The following is an 18489-nucleotide window of genomic DNA, read 5'->3' on the forward strand; positions in this document are numbered from 1 at the left end:
GATAGCGGTGAAGATATTTCCATGTTCATCCAGATGGCGGTGTAGATATTTCCATGGTCATACAGATGGCGGTGTAGATATTTCCATGTTTACAGAGATAGCGGTGTAGATATTTCCATGTTGTTACACATAGCGGTGCAGATATTTCCAAGTTTATAGAGATGGCGGTGTAGATATTTCCATGTTTCTACAGATAGCGGTATGGACATTTCCATGTTTATACATATGGCGGTGTAGATATTTCCATGTTTGTAGAAATGGCAGTCTAGATATTTCCATGTTTATAGAGATAGTGGTGTAGATATTTCCAAGTTTATAGATATAGCGGTGTAGGTATTTCCATGTTTATACACATAGCGGTGTAGATATTTCCATGTTTATACAGATAGCGGTGTAGATATTTCCATTTTTATACAGATAGCAGTGTAGATATTTCCATGTACATACAGATAGCGGTGTAGCTATTTCCACCTTTATAGAGACGGCGGTGTAGATATTTCCATGTTCATACAGATGGCGGTGTAGATATTTCCATGTTTTTACAGATGGTGGTGTAGATATCTCCATGTTTATAGAGATAGCGGTGTAGACACTTCCCCGTTTTGCAGATAGCAGTGTAGATATTTTCATGTTTATACAGATAGTAGTGTAGATATTTCCATGTTTATACAGATAGCGGTGAAGATATTTCCATGTTTATACAGATAGCGGTGTACATATTTCCATGTTTATACAGATAGCGGTGTAGGTATTTCTATCTTTATACACATAGCGTTGTAGATATTTCCATGCTTATACACTTAGCGGTGAAGATATTTCCATGTTTATACAGATAGCGGTGTAGGTATTTCCATCTTTATAGTGATGGTGCTGTGGATATTTCCATGTTCAAACAGATGGCGGTGTAGAAATTTCCATGTTTACACAGATAGCGGTGTAGACATTTCCATGTTTACACAGATACCGTTGTAGATATTTCCATGTTTATAGAGATAGCGGTGTAGATATTTCCTTGTTTATACAGATAGCAGTGTAGTTATTTCCATGTTTATAGAGATAGCAGTATATATATTTCCATTGATATACAGATAGCTGTGTAGATATTTGCATGTTCATACAGATAGTGGTGTAGATAGTTCCATGTTCATACAGATAGCGGTGTAGATATTTCCATGTTCATACAGATGGCGGTGTAGATATTTCCATGTTTATAGAGATGGCGGTCTAGATATTTCCAAGTTTATAGAGATAGTGGTGTAGTTATTTCCAAGTTTATAGAGATAGCGGTGTAGATATTTCCATGTTTATACAGATATCGGTGTAGATATTTCTATGTTTCTACAGATAGCAGTGCGGATATTTGCATCTTAATACAGATGGCGGTGTAGATATTTCCATTTTCATAGAGATGGCGTTGCAGCTGTTTCCATGTTCATAGAGATGGCGGTGTATATACTTCCAGTTTTATAGAGATAGCAGTGTAGTTATTTCCATGTTTGTAGAGATAGCGGTGTAGAGTTTTCCATGTATATACAGATAGCTATGTAGATATTTCCATGTTCATACAGATAGCGATGTAGATATTTCCATGTTCATAGAGATGGCAGTGTAGATATTTCCATGTTCATAGAGATGGCGGTGTAGATATTTGCAATTCATATGGATGGCGGTGTAGATATTTCCACGTTCATGCAGATGATGGTGTAGATATTTCCATGTTTATAGCGATGGCAGTGTAGATATTTCCATGTTTTTACAGAGGGCAGCTTGGATATTTCCATGTTTCCACAGATAGCGGTGTAGATATTTCCATGTTGATACATATAGCGATTTAGATATCTCGAAGTTTATAGAGATAGCGGAGTAGATATTTCCATTTTTATAGAGATATCGTTGTAGATATTTCCATGTTTATACAGATGGCATTATAGATATTTCCATGTTTGTACAGATAGCGGTGTAGATATTTCCATGTTCATAGAGATAGTGGTGTAGATAATTCCAATTTTATACAGATAGCAGTGTGGTTATTTCCATGTTCAAACAGATAGCAGTGTAGATATTTCCATGCTTATACAGACGGCGGTGTAGATATTTCCATATTTATAGAGATGGCGGTGTAGATATCTCCATGTTTAAACAGATATCGGCGTAGATATTTCCATGTTTACGCAGACAGCACTGCAGACATTTCCATGTTTACGCAGATAGCGTTGTAGTTATTTACATGTTTGTAGATATAGCGGTGTAGTTATTTCCATGTTTATACAGATAGCGGTGAAGATATTTCCATGTTGACACAGATAGCGGTGTGGATATTTCCATGTTTATACAGATAGCGGTGTACATATTTCCATGTTTATACAGATAGCGGTGCAGATATTTCCATGTTTATACAGATAGTGGTGCAGATATTTCTATTTTCAAACAGATAGAGATGTAGATGTTTCCATGTTCATAAAGATAGCGGTGTAGATATTTACATGTTCATACAGCTAGGATTGTTGATATTTCCATGTTCATACAGATGGCGGTGTAGATATTTCCATGCTCATACAGATGGCGGTGTAGATATTTCCATGTTCATTGAGATGGCAGTGAAGATATTTCGATGTTCATATGGATGGTGGGGAAGATATTTCCATGTTTACAAAGATAGCGGTGTAGACATTTCCATGTTTACACAGATAGCGGTGTGGATATTTCCATGTTTATGCAGATAGCAGTGTAGATATTTCCATGTTTATACAGATAGCGGTGCGGATATTTCCGTGTTTATACAGATAGTTGGGCAGATATTTCCATGTTTATACAGATAGCGGTGTAGATATTTCCATCTTAATACAGATGGCGGTGTAGATATTTCGAAGTTTATAGAGATAGCGCTGTAGTTATTTCCATATTTATAGAGAAATCTGTGTAGATATTTCCATGTATATTCAGATAGCTGTGTAGATATTTCCATGTTCATGCAGATAGCGGTGTAGGTAATTCCATGTTCATCCAGATGCCGGTGCACATATATCCATGTTCATACAGATGGTGGTGAAGATATTTCCATGTTCATACAGATGGTGGTGTAGATATTTCCATGTTCATACAAATGGCGGTGTAGATATTTCCATGTTCACAGAGATGGCGGTGTAGATATTTGCATGTTCATACAAATGGCGGTGTAGATATTTCCATGTTCATAGAGTTGGCGGTGTAGATATTTCCATGTTTATACAGATAGCAGTGTAGTAATTTCCATGTTTATAGAGATAGCAGTGTAGATATTTCCATTGATATACAGATAGCTCTGTAGATATTTGCATGTTCATACAGATAGCGGTGTAGATATTTCCATGTTCATACAGATAGCGGTGTAGATATTTCCATGTTCATACAGATAGCGGTGTAGATATTTCCATGTTCATACCAATAGCGGTGTAGATATTTCCATGTTCATATAGATAGCGGTGTAGATATTTCCATGTTCATACAGATGGCGGTGTAGATATTTACATGTTCATACAGATGGCGGTATAGATATCTCCATGTTCGTATAGATGGCGGTGTAGATATTTCCATGTTCATAGAGATGGCGGTGTAGATATTTCCATGTTTATGCAGATAGCGGTATAGATATTTCCATGTTTATGCAGATATCGGTATAGATATTTCCATGTTTATACAGATGATGCTGTAGATATTTCCATGTTTATAGAGATGGCAGTCTAGATATTTCCATGTTTATAGAGACAGTGGTGTAGTTATTTCCAAGTTTATAGAGACAGAGTTGTAGATATTTCCATGTTTATACAGATAGCGGTGAAGATATTTCCATGTTTATTAGATAGCGGTGTAAATATTTCCATGTTTATAGAGATAGTGGTGTAGATATTTCCAATTTTATACAGATAGCAGTGTAGATATTTCTAAGTTCATACAGATAGCGGTGTAGATATTTCCATGTTCATACAGATGGCGGTGTAGATATTTCCATGTTTATAGAGATGGCGGTGTAGATATTTTCATGTTTACACAGATGGCGGTGTAGATATTTCCATGTTAACACAGATAGAGGTGTAGACATTTCCATGTTTACACAGATAGCGGTGTGGATATTTCCATGTTTATGCAGATAGCGGTGTAGATATTTCCATGTTTATACAGACAGCGGTGCGCTTATTTCCATGTTTATAGAGATTGTGGTGGAGATATTTCCATGTTTATAAAGATAGCGGTGTAGATATTTCCATCTTATTACAGATGGCAGTGTAGATATGTCTATGCTCGTACAGATGGCGGTGTAGATATTTCCATGTTCATACAGATGGCGGTGTAGATATTTTGAAGTTTATAGAGATAGCGCTGTAGTTATTTCCATATTTATAGAAAAATCTGTGTAGATATTTCCATGTATATTCAGATACCTGTGTAGATATTTCCATGTTCATGCAGATGCCGGTGTACATATATCCATGTTCATACAGATGGCGGTGAAGATATTTCCATGTTCATACAGATGGCGGTGTAGATATTTCCATGTTCATACACATGGCGGTGTAGATATTTTCATGTTCATAGAGATGGCGGTGTAGATATTTCCAGGTTCATACAAATGGCGGTGTAGATATTTCCATGTTCATAGAGATGGCGGTGTAGATATTTCCATGTTTATACAGATAGCAGTGTAGTTATTTCCATGTTTATATAGATAGCAGTGTAGATATTTCCATTGATATACAGATAACTGTGTAGATATTTGCATGTTCATACAGATAGCGGTGAAGATATTTCCATGTTCATACAGATTGCGGTGTAGATATTTCCATGTTCATACAGGTAGCGGTGTAGGTATTTAGATGTTCATACAGATAGCGGTGTAGATATTTCCATGTTCATACAGATAGCGGTGTAGATATTTCCATGTTCATACAGTTAGCTGTGTAGATATTTCCATGTTCATACAGATGGCGGTGTAGATATTTCCATGTTCATACAAATAGCGGTGTAGATATTTCCATGTTCATACAGATAGCGGTGTAGATTTTTCCATGTTCATACATTTAGCGGTGTAGATATTTCCAGGTTCTTACAGATGGCGGTGAAGATATTTACATGTTCATACAAATGGCGGTGTAGATATTTCCATGTTTATACAGATAGCGGTGTAGATATTTCCATCTTAATACAGATGGCGGTGTAGATATTTCCATGTTCATACAGATGGCGGTGTAGATATTTCAAAGTTTATAGAGATAGCCCTGTAGTTATTTCCATATTTATAGAGAAATCTGTGTAGATATTTCCATGTATATTCAGATAGCTGTGTAGGTATTTCCATGTTCATGCAGATAGCGGTGCAGATATTTCCATGTTCATCCAGATGTCAGTGTACATATATCCATGTTCATACAGATGGCGGTGAAGATACTTCCATGTTCATACAGATGGCGGTGTAAATAGTTCCATGTTCATACAAATGGCGGTATAGATATTTCCATGTTCATAGAGATGGCGGTGTAGATATTTCCATGTTCATACAAATGGCGGTGTAGATATTTCCATGTTCATACAGATAGCGGTGTAGATATTTCCATGTTCATACAGATAACGGTGTAGATATTTCCATGTTCATACAGACAGCGGTGTAGATATGTCCATGTTCTTACAGGTAGCGGTGTAGATATTTCCATGTTCATACAGATGGCGGTGTAGATATTTACATGTTCATACAGAGGGCGCTATAGATATTTCCACGTTCGTAGAGATGGCGGTGTAGATATTTCCATGTTCATAGAGATGGCGGTGTAGTTATTTCCATGTTTATGCAGATAGCGGTGTGGATATTTCCATGTTTATGCAGATAGCGGTGTAGAAATTTCCATGTTTTTACAGATAGCGGTGTGGTTATTTCCATGTTTATACAGATAGTTGGGCGGATATTTCCATGTTTATACAGATAGCGGTGTAGATATTTCCATCTTAATACAGATGGCGGTCTAGATATGTCCTTGTTTGTACAGATGGCGGTGTAGATATTTCCATGTTCATACAGATGGCCGTGTAGATATTTCAAAGTTTATAGAGATAGCCCTGTAGTTATTTCCATATTTATAGAGAAATCTGTGTAGATATTTCCATGTATATTCAGATAGCTGTGTAGATATTTCCATGTTCATGCAGATAGCGGTGTAGATATTTCCATGTTCATCCAGATGTCGGTGTACATATATCCATGTTGATACAGATGGCGGTGAAGATACTTCCATGTTCATACAGATGGCGGTGTAGATAGTTCCATGTTCATACAAATGGCGGTATAGGTATTTCCATGTTCATAGAGATGGCGGTGTAGGTATTTCCATGTTCATTCAAATGGCGGTGTAGATATTTCCATGTTCATAGAGATGGCGGTGTAGATATTTCCATGTTTATACAGATAGCACTGTAGTTATTTCCATGTTTATAGAGATAGCAGTGTAGATATTTCCATTGATATACAGATAGCTGTGTAGATATTTGCATGTTCATACAGATAGCGGTGTAGATATTTCCATGTTCATACAGTTAGCGGTGTAGATATTTCCATGTTCATACAGCTAGCATTGTAGATATTTCCATGTTCATACAGATAGCGGTGTAGATATTTCCATGCTCATACAGATGGCGGTGAAGATATTTCCATGTTCATTGAGATGGCGGTGAAGATATTTCCATGTTCATACGGATGGCGGGGTAGATATTTCCATGTTCATACAGATGGCGTTGTAGATATTTCCATGTTTATAGAGATGGCGGTGTAGATATTTCCATGTTTATACAGAAAGCGGTGTAGATATTTCCATGTTTACACAGATAGCGGTGTAGGACTTTCCATGTTTACACAGATAGCGTTGTAGATATTTACATGTTTATAGAGATAGTGGTGTAGTTATTTCCAAGTTTATACAGATAGCGGTGAAGATATTTCCATGTTTACACAAATAGCGGTGTGGACATTTCAATGATTATACTGATAGCGGTTTAGATATTTCCATGTTTATACAGATAGCGGTGCAGATATTTCCATGTTTATTCAGATAGCGGTGTGAATATTTCCATGTTTATACAGATAGCGGTGTAGATATTTCCACCTTAATACAGATGGCGTTGTAGATATTTCCATGTTCCTACAGTTGGCAGTGTAGGTATTTCCATGTTCCTACAGATGGCATTGTAGATATTTCCATGTTCATACAAATGCCGGTGTAGATATTTCCATGTTCATACAGATAGCGGTGTAGATATTTCCATGTTCATGCAGATAGCGGTGTAAAATTTCCATGTTCATACAGATAGTGGTGCGGATATTTCCATGTTTAAACAGATAGCGGTGCGGATATTTCCATGTTTATACAGATAGCGGTGTAGATATTTCCATGTTTACACAGATAGCGGTGTAGGCATTTCCATGTTTACACAGATAGCGGTGTGGATATTTCCATGTTTATGCAGATAGCAGTGTAGATATTTCCATGTTTATACAGATAGCGGTGCGTATATTTCCATGTTTACACAGATAGTTGGGCAGATATTTCCATGTTTATACAGATAGTTGGGCGGATATTTCCATGTTTATACAGATAGCGGTGTAGATATTTCCATCTTAATACAGATGGCGGTCTAGATATGTCCTTGTTTGTACAGATGGCGGTGTAGATATTTCCATGTTCATACAGATGGCCGTGTAGATATTTCAAAGTTTATAGAGATAGCCCTGTAGTTATTTCCATATTTATAGAGAAATCTGTGTAGATATTTCCATGTATATTCAGATAGCTGTGTAGATATTTCCATGTTCATGCAGATAGCGGTGTAGATATTTCCATGTTCATCCAGATGTCGGTGTACATATATCCATGTTGATACAGATGGCGGTGAAGATACTTCCATGTTCATACAGATGGCGGTGTAGATAGTTCCATGTTCATACAAATGGCGGTATAGGTATTTCCATGTTCATAGAGATGGCGGTGTAGGTATTTCCATGTTCATTCAAATGGCGGTGTAGATATTTCCATGTTCATAGAGATGGCGGTGTAGATATTTCCATGTTTATACAGATAGCACTGTAGTTATTTCCATGTTTATAGAGATAGCAGTGTAGATATTTCCATTGATATACAGATAGCTGTGTAGATATTTGCATGTTCATACAGATAGCGGTGTAGATATTTCCATGTTCATACAGTTAGCGGTGTAGATATTTCCATGTTCATACAGCTAGCATTGTAGATATTTCCATGTTCATACAGATAGCGGTGTAGATATTTCCATGCTCATACAGATGGCGGTGAAGATATTTCCATGTTCATTGAGATGGCGGTGAAGATATTTCCATGTTCATACGGATGGCGGGGTAGATATTTCCATGTTCATACAGATGGCGTTGTAGATATTTCCATGTTTATAGAGATGGCGGTGTAGATATTTCCATGTTTATACAGAAAGCGGTGTAGATATTTCCATGTTTACACAGATAGCGGTGTAGGACTTTCCATGTTTACACAGATAGCGTTGTAGATATTTACATGTTTATAGAGATAGTGGTGTAGTTATTTCCAAGTTTATACAGATAGCGGTGAAGATATTTCCATGTTTACACAAATAGCGGTGTGGACATTTCAATGATTATACAGATAGCGGTTTAGATATTTCCATGTTTATACAGATAGCGGTGCAGATATTTCCATGTTTATTCAGATAGCGGTGTGAATATTTCCATGTTTATACAGATAGCGGTGTAGATATTTCCACCTTAATACAGATGGCGTTGTAGATATTTCCATGTTCCTACAGTTGGCAGTGTAGGTATTTCCATGTTCCTACAGATGGCATTGTAGATATTTCCATGTTCATACAAATGCCGGTGTAGATATTTCCATGTTCATACAGATAGCGGTGTAGATATTTCCATGTTCATGCAGATAGCGGTGTAAAATTTCCATGTTCATACAGATAGTGGTGCGGATATTTCCATGTTTAAACAGATAGCGGTGCGGATATTTCCATGTTTATACAGATAGCGGTGTAGATATTTCCATGTTTACACAGATAGCGGTGTAGGCATTTCCATGTTTACACAGATAGCGGTGTGGATATTTCCATGTTTATGCAGATAGCAGTGTAGATATTTCCATGTTTATACAGATAGCGGTGCGTATATTTCCATGTTTACACAGATAGTTGGGCAGATATTTCCATGTTTATACAGATAGTTGGGCGGATATTTCCATGTTTATACAGATAGCGGTGTAGATATTTCCATCTTAATACAGATGGCGGTCTAGATATGTCCTTGTTTGTACAGATGGCGGTGTAGATATTTCCATGTTCATACAGATGGCCGTGTAGATATTTCAAAGTTTATAGAGATAGCCCTGTAGTTATTTCCATATTTATAGAGAAATCTGTGTAGATATTTCCATGTATATTCAGATAGCTGTGTAGATATTTCCATGTTCATGCAGATAGCGGTGTAGATATTTCCATGTTCATCCAGATGTCGGTGTACATATATCCATGTTGATACAGATGGCGGTGAAGATACTTCCATGTTCATACAGATGGCGGTGTAGATAGTTCCATGTTCATACAAATGGCGGTATAGGTATTTCCATGTTCATAGAGATGGCGGTGTAGGTATTTCCATGTTCATTCAAATGGCGGTGTAGATATTTCCATGTTCATAGAGATGGCGGTGTAGATATTTCCATGTTTATACAGATAGCACTGTAGTTATTTCCATGTTTATAGAGATAGCAGTGTAGATATTTCCATTGATATACAGATAGCTGTGTAGATATTTGCATGTTCATACAGATAGCGGTGTAGATATTTCCATGTTCATACAGTTAGCGGTGTAGATATTTCCATGTTCATACAGCTAGCATTGTAGATATTTCCATGTTCATACAGATAGCGGTGTAGATATTTCCATGCTCATACAGATGGCGGTGAAGATATTTCCATGTTCATTGAGATGGCGGTGAAGATATTTCCATGTTCATACGGATGGCGGGGTAGATATTTCCATGTTCATACAGATGGCGTTGTAGATATTTCCATGTTTATAGAGATGGCGGTGTAGATATTTCCATGTTTATACAGAAAGCGGTGTAGATATTTCCATGTTTACACAGATAGCGGTGTAGGACTTTCCATGTTTACACAGATAGCGTTGTAGATATTTACATGTTTATAGAGATAGTGGTGTAGTTATTTCCAAGTTTATACAGATAGCGGTGAAGATATTTCCATGTTTACACAAATAGCGGTGTGGACATTTCAATGATTATACAGATAGCGGTTTAGATATTTCCATGTTTATACAGATAGCGGTGCAGATATTTCCATGTTTATTCAGATAGCGGTGTGAATATTTCCATGTTTATACAGATAGCGGTGTAGATATTTCCACCTTAATACAGATGGCGTTGTAGATATTTCCATGTTCCTACAGTTGGCAGTGTAGGTATTTCCATGTTCCTACAGATGGCATTGTAGATATTTCCATGTTCATACAAATACCGGTGTAGATATTTCCATGTTCATACAGATAGCGGTGTAGATATTTCCATGTTCATGCAGATAGCGGTGTAAAATTTCCATGTTCATACAGATAGTGGTGCGGATATTTCCATGTTTAAACAGATAGCGGTGCGGATATTTCCATGTTTATACAGATAGCGGTGTAGATATTTCCATGTTTACACAGATAGCGGTGTAGGCATTTCCATGTTTACACAGATAGCGGTGTGGATATTTCCATGTTTATGCAGATAGCAGTGTAGATATTTCCATGTTTATACAGATAGCGGTGCGTATATTTCCATGTTTACACAGATAGTTGGGCAGATATTTCCATGTTTATACAGATAGTTGGGCGGATATTTCCATGTTTATACAGATAGCGGTGTAGATATTTCCATCTTAATACAGATGGCGGTCTAGATATGTCCTTGTTTGTACAGATGGCGGTGTAGATATTTCCATGTTCATACAGATGGCCGTGTAGATATTTCAAAGTTTATAGAGATAGCCCTGTAGTTATTTCCATATTTATAGAGAAATCTGTGTAGGTATTTCCATGTATATTCAGATAGCTGTGTAGATATTTCCATGTTCATGCAGATTGCGGTGTAGGTATTTCCATGTTCATCCAGATGCCGGTGCACATATATCCATGTTCATACAGATGGCGGTGAAGATATTTCCATGTTCATACAGATGGCGTTGTAGATATTTCCATGTTCATACAAATGGCGGTGTAGATATTTTCATGATCATAGAGATGGCGGTGTAGATATTTCCAGGTTCATACAAATGGCGGTGTAGATATTTCCATGTTCATAGAGATGGCGGTGTAGTTATTTCCATGTTTATACAGATAGCAGTGTAGATATTTCCATTGATATACAGATAACTGTGTAGCTATTTGCATGTTCATACAGATAGCGGTGAAGATATTTCCATGTTCATACAGATAGTGGTGTAGATATTTCCATGTTCATACAGATAGCGGTGTAAGTATTTAGATGTTCATACAGATAGCGGTGTAGATATGTCCATGTTCATACAGATAGCGGTGTAGATATTTCCATGTTCATATAGTTAGCTGTGTAGATATTTCCATGTTCATACAGATGGCGGTGTAGATATTTCCATGTTCATACAAATAGCGGTGTAGATATTTCCATGTTCATACAGATAGTGGTGTAGATATTTCCATGTTCATACCCATAGCGGTGTAGACATTTCCATGTTCATACATTTAGCGGTGTAGATATTTCCATGTTCTTACAGATGGCGGTGAAGATATTTACATGTTCATACAGATGGCGGTGTAGATATTTCCATGTTCATACGGATGGCAGTGTAGATATTTCCATGTTCATACAGGTGGCGGTGTAGATATTTCCATGTTCATCCAGATGTCGGTGTACATATATCCATGTTCATACAGATGGTGGTGAAGATACTTCCATGTTCATACAGATGGCGGTGTAGATATTTCAAAGTTTATAGAGATAGTCCTGTAGGTATTTCCATATTTCTAGAGAAATCTGTGTAGATATTTCCATGTATATTCAGAAAGCTGTGTAGATATTTCCATGTTCATGCAGATAGCGGTGTAGATATTTCCATGTTCATCCAGATGTCGGTGTACATATATCCATGTTCATACAGATGGCGGTGAAGATACTTCCATGTTCATACAGATGGCGGTGTAGATAGTTCCATGTTCATACAAATGGCGGTATAGATATTTCCATGTTCATAGAGATGGCGGGGTAGATATTTCCATGTTCATACAAATGGCGGTGTAGATATTTCCATGTTCATACAGATAGCGGTGAAGATATTTCCATGTTCATACAGATAACGGTGTAGATATTTCCATGTTCATACAGACAGCGGTGTAGATATGTCCATGTTCATACAGGTAGCGGTGTAGATATTTCCATGTTCATAGAGATGGCGGTGTAGATATTTACATGTTCATACAGAGGGCGCTATAGATATTTCCATGTTCGTAGAGATGGCGGTGTAGATATTTCCATGTTCATAGAGATGGCGGTGTAGTTATTTCCATGTTTATGCAGATAGCGGTGTGGATATTTCCATGTTTATGCAGATAGCGGTGTAGATATTTCCATGTTTATACAGATAGCGGTGCGGATATTTCCATGTTTATACAGATAGTTGGGCGGATATTTCCATGTTTATACAGATAGCGGTGTAGATATTTCCATCTTAATACAGATGGCGGTGTAGAGATGTCCATGTTTGTACAGATGGCTGTGTAGATATTTCCATGTTCATACAGATGGCGGTGTAGATATTTCAAAGTTTATAGAGATAGCCCTGTAGTTATTTCCATATTTATAGAGAAATCTGTGTAGATATTTCCATGTATATTCAGATAGCTGTGTAGATATTTCCATGTTCATGAAGATAGCGGTGTAGATATTTCCATGTTCATCCAGATGTCGGTGTACATATATCCATGTTCATACAGATGGCGGTGAAGACACTTCCATGTTCATACAGATGGCGGTGTAGATAGTTCCATGTTCATACAAATGGCGGTATAGATATTTCCATGTTCATAGAGATGGCGGTGTAGATATTTCCATGTTCATACAAATGGTGGTGTAGATATTTCCATGTTCATAGAGATGGCGGTGTAGATATTTCCATGTTTATACAGATAGCACTGTAGTTATTTCCATGTTTATAGAGATAGCAGTGTAGATATTTCCATTGATATACAGATAGCTGTGTAGATATTTGCATGTTCATACAGATAGCGGTGTAGATATTTCCATGTTCATACAGTTAGCGGTGTAGATATTTCCATGTTCATACAGCTAGCATTGTAGATATTTCCATGTTCATACAGATGGCGGTGAAGAGATTTCCATGCTCATACAGATGGCGGTGTAGATATTTCCATGTTCATTGAGATGGCGGTGAAGATATTTCCACGTTCATACGGATGGCGGGGTAGATATTTCCATGTTCGTACAGATGGCGTTGTAGATATTTCCATGTTTATAGAGATGGCGGTGTAGATATTTCGATGTTTATACAGAAAGCGGTGTAGATATTTCCATGTTTACACAGATAGCGGTGTAGGACTTTCCTTGTTTACACAGATAGCGTTGTAGATATTTACATGTTTATAGAGATAGTGGTGTAGTTATTTCCAAGTTTATACAGATAGCGGTGAAGATATTTCCATGTTTACACAAATAGCGGTGTGGACATTTCAATGATTATACAGATAGCGGTGTAGATATTTCCATGTTTATACAGATAGCGGTGCAGATATTTCCATGTTTATTCAGATAGCGGTGAGGATATTTCCATGTTTATAAAGATAGCGGTGTAGATATTTCCTTGTTTATACAGATAGCGTTGTAGATATTTCCATGTTTATACAGATAGCGGTGTAGATATTTCCACCTTAATACAGATGGCTTTGTAGATATTTCCATGTTCCTACAGTTGGCAGTGTAGGTATTTCCATGTTCCTACAGATGGCATTGTAGATATTTCCATGTTCATACAAATGCCGGTGTAGATATTTCCATGTTCATACAGATAGCGGTGTAGATATTTCCATGTTCATGCAGATAGCGGTGTAGAAATTTCCATGTTCATACAGATAGCGTTGCGGATATTTCCATGTTTATTCAGATAGCGGTGCGGATATTTCCATGTTTATACAGATAGCGGTGTAGATATTTCCATGTTTACACAGATAGCGGTGTAGACATTTCCATGTTTACACAGATAGCGGTGTGGATATTTCCATGTTTATGCAGATAGCAGTGTAGATATTTCCATGTTTATACAGATAGCGGTGCGGATATTTCCATGTTTACACAGATAGTTGGGCAGATACTTCCATGTTTATACAGATAGTCGTGTAGATATTTCCATCTTAATACAGATGGCGGTGTAGATATGTCCATGTTTGTACAGATGGCAGTGTAGATATTTCCATCTTCATGCAGATGTCGGTGTAGATATTTCGACGTTTATAGAGATAGCGCTGTAGCTATTTCCATATTTATAGAGAAATCTGTGTAGATATTTCCATGTATATTCAGATAGCTGTGTAGATATTTCCATGTTCATGCAGATTGCGGTGTAGGTATTTCCATGTTCATCCAGATGCCGGTGCACATATATCCATGTTCATACAGATGGCGGTGAAGATATTTCCATGTTCATGCAGATGGCGGTGTAGATATTTCCATGTTCATACAAATGGCGTTGTAGATATTTCCATGTTCACAGAGATGACGGTGTAGATATTTGCATGTTCATACAAATGGCGGTGTAGATATTTCCATGTTCATAGAGATGGCGGTGTAGATATTTCCATGTTTATACAGATAGCAGTGTAGTTATTTCCATGTTTATAGAGACAGCAGTGTAGATATTTCCATTGATATACAGATAGCTCTGTAGATATTTGCATGTTCATACAGATAGCGGTGTAGATATTTCCAAGTTCATACAGATAGCGGTGTAGATATTTCCATGTTCATACAGATAGCGGTGTAGATATTTCCATGTTCATACCAATTGCGGTGTAGATATTTCCATGTTCATTCAGTTAGCGGTGTAGATATTTCCATGTTCATTCAGATGGCGGTGTAGATATTTACATGTTCATACAGATGGCGGTATAGATATCTCCATGTTCGTACAGATGGCGGTGTAGATATTTCCATGTTCATACAGATAGCGGTGTAGATATTTCCATGTTCATACATATAGCGGTGTAGATATTTCCATGTTCATACAGATAGCGGTATAGATATTTCCTTGTTTATACAGATGGTGGTGTAGGTAATTCCATGTTTATAGAGATGGCGGTCTAGATATTTGCATGTTTATAGAGATAGTGGTGTAGTTATTGCCAAGTTTATAGAGACAGCCTTGTAGATATTTCCATGTTTATACAGATAGCAGTGAAGATATTTCCATGTTTATACAGATAGCGGTGTAGATATTTCCATGTTCATACAGATAGCAGTGTAGATATTTCCATGTTTATAGGGATAGTGGTGTAGATAATTTCAATTTTATACAGATAGCAGTGTAGGTATTTCCAAGTTCATACAGATAGCAGTGTAGATATTTCCACGTTTATAGAGATGGCGGTGTAGATATTTCCATGTTCATACAGAGGGCGGTGTAGATATTCCCATGTTTATAGAGATGGTGGTGTAGATATTTTCATGTTTACACAGATGGCGTTGAAGATATTTCCATGTTTACACAGATAGCGGTGTAGATATTTCAATGTTTTCACAGAAATCGGTGCGGATATTTCCATGTTTACATAGATTGTTGGGCAGATATTTCCATGTTTATACAGATAGCGGTGCAGATATTTCCATGTTTATACAGATAGTTGGGCAGATATTTCCATGTTTATACAGATAGCGGTGTAGATTTTTCCATCTTAATACAGATGGCGGTGTAGATATGTCCATGTTCGTACAGATGGCAGTGTAGATATTTCCACGTTCATACAGATGGTGGTGTAGGTATTTCGAAGTATATAGAGATAGCGCTGTAGTTATTTCCATATTTATAGAGAAATCTGTGTAGATATTTCCATGTATATGCAGATAGCTGTATAGATATTTCCGTGTTCATGCAGATAGCGGTGTAGATATTTCCATGTTCATCCAGATGCCGGTGTTGATATATCCATGTTCGTACAGATGTCGGTGAAGATATTTCCATGTTCATACTGATGGCGGTGTAGATATTTCCATGTTCATACAAATGGCGGTGTAGATATTTCCATGTTCATAGGGATGGCGGTGTAGATATTTCCATGTTCATACAAATGGCGGTGTAGATATTTCCATGTTCATAGGGATGGCGGTGTAGATATTTCCATATTTATACAGATATCAGTGTAGTTATTTCCATGTTTATTGAGATAGCAGTGTAGATATTTCCATTAATATACAGAGAGCTGTGTAGATATTTGCATGTTCATACAGATAGCGGTGTAGATATTTCCATGTTCATACAGATAGCGGTGTTGGTATTTCCATGTTCATACTGATAGTGGTGTAGATATTTCCATGTTCATACAGATAGCGGTGTAGATATTTCCATGTTGATACTCATAGCGGTGTAGATATTTCCATGTTGATACTCATAGCGGTGTAGATATTTCCATCTTCATACAGATTACGGTGTAGATATTTCCACGTTCATACAGATAGCGGTGTAGATATTTCCACGTTCACACAGATAGCGGTGTAGTTATATCCATGTTCATACAGTTAGCGGTGTAGATATTTCCATGTTCATACAGATGGCGGTATAGATATTTCCATGTTCATACAGATGGCGGTGTAGATATTTCCATGTTCGTACAGGTGGCGGTGTAGATATTTTTATGTTTATACAGATAGCGGTGCGGATATTTCCATGTTTATACAGATAGTTGGGCAGATATTTCCATCTTTATACAGATAGCGGTGTAGATATTTCCATCTTAAAACAGATGGCGATGTAGATATGTCCATGTTCGTACAGATGGCGGTGAAGATATTTAAATGTTCATACAGATGGCGGTGTAGATATTTTGAAGTTTATAGAGATAGCGCTGTAGATATTTCCATATTTATAGAGAAATCTGTGTAGATATTTCCATGTATATGCAGATAGCTGTGTAGATATTTCCATGTTCATGCAGATAGCGGTGTAGATATTTCCATGTTCATCCAGATGCCGGTGTAGATATATCCATGTTCATACAGATGGCGGTGAAGGTATTTCCATGTTCATACAGATGGCGGAGTAGATATTTCCATGTTCATACACATGGCGGTTTAGATATTTCCATGTTCATAGAGATGGCGGTGTAGATATTTCCATGTTCATACAAATGGCAGTGTAGATATTTCCATGTTCATACAGATAGCGGTGTAGATATTTCCATGTTCATACAGTTAGCAGTGTAGATATTTCCATGTTCATACAAATGACGGTGTAGATATTTCCATGTTCATAGAGATGGCGGTGTAGATATTTCCATGTTTATACAGATAGCAATGTAGTTCTTTCCATGTTTATAGAGATAGCAGTGTAGATATTTCCATTGATATTCAGATAGCTGTGTAGATATTTGCATGTTCATACAGATAGCGGTGTAGATATTTCCATGTTCATACAGTTAGCGGTGTAGATATTTCCATGTTCCTACAGATGGCGGTGTAGTTATTTCCATGTTCATACAGATGGCGGTGTAGATATTTCCATGTTCATACAGATGGCGGTGTAGATATTTCCATGTTCATAAGGATGGCAGTGTATATATTTCCATGTTCATACCGTTGGCGGTGAAGATATTTCCAAGTTTTTACTGATAGCTGTGTAGTTATTTCCATGTTTATAGAGATAGCAGTGTAGATATTTCCATTGATATACAGATAGCTGTGTAGAAATTTGCATGTTCATACAGATAGCGGTGTAGATATTTCCATGTTCATACAGATAGCGGTGAAGATATTTCCATGTTGATACAGATATCAGTGTAGATTTTTCCATGTTCATACAGATATCGGTGTAGATATTTCCATGTTCATACAGATAGCGGTGTAGATATTTCCATGTTCATACAGTTAGCGGTGTAGATATTTCCATGTTCATACAGATGGCGGTGTAGATATTTACATGTTCATACAGATGGTGGTGTAGATATTTCCATGTTCGTACAGATGGCGGTGTAGATATTTCCATGTTCATAGAGATGGCGGTGTAGATATTTCCATGTTTATGCAGATAGCGGTATAGATATTTCCATGTTTATACAGATGGTGGTGTAGATATTTCCATGTTTATAGAGATGGTGGTCTGGATATTTCCATGTTTATAGAGATAGTGGTGTAGTTATTTCCAAGTTTATAG

Source organism: Gorilla gorilla, chromosome X, assembly GCF_029281585.2.
Source record: "Gorilla gorilla gorilla isolate KB3781 chromosome X, NHGRI_mGorGor1-v2.1_pri, whole genome shotgun sequence".
Taxonomy (NCBI): domain Eukaryota; kingdom Metazoa; phylum Chordata; class Mammalia; order Primates; family Hominidae; genus Gorilla; species Gorilla gorilla.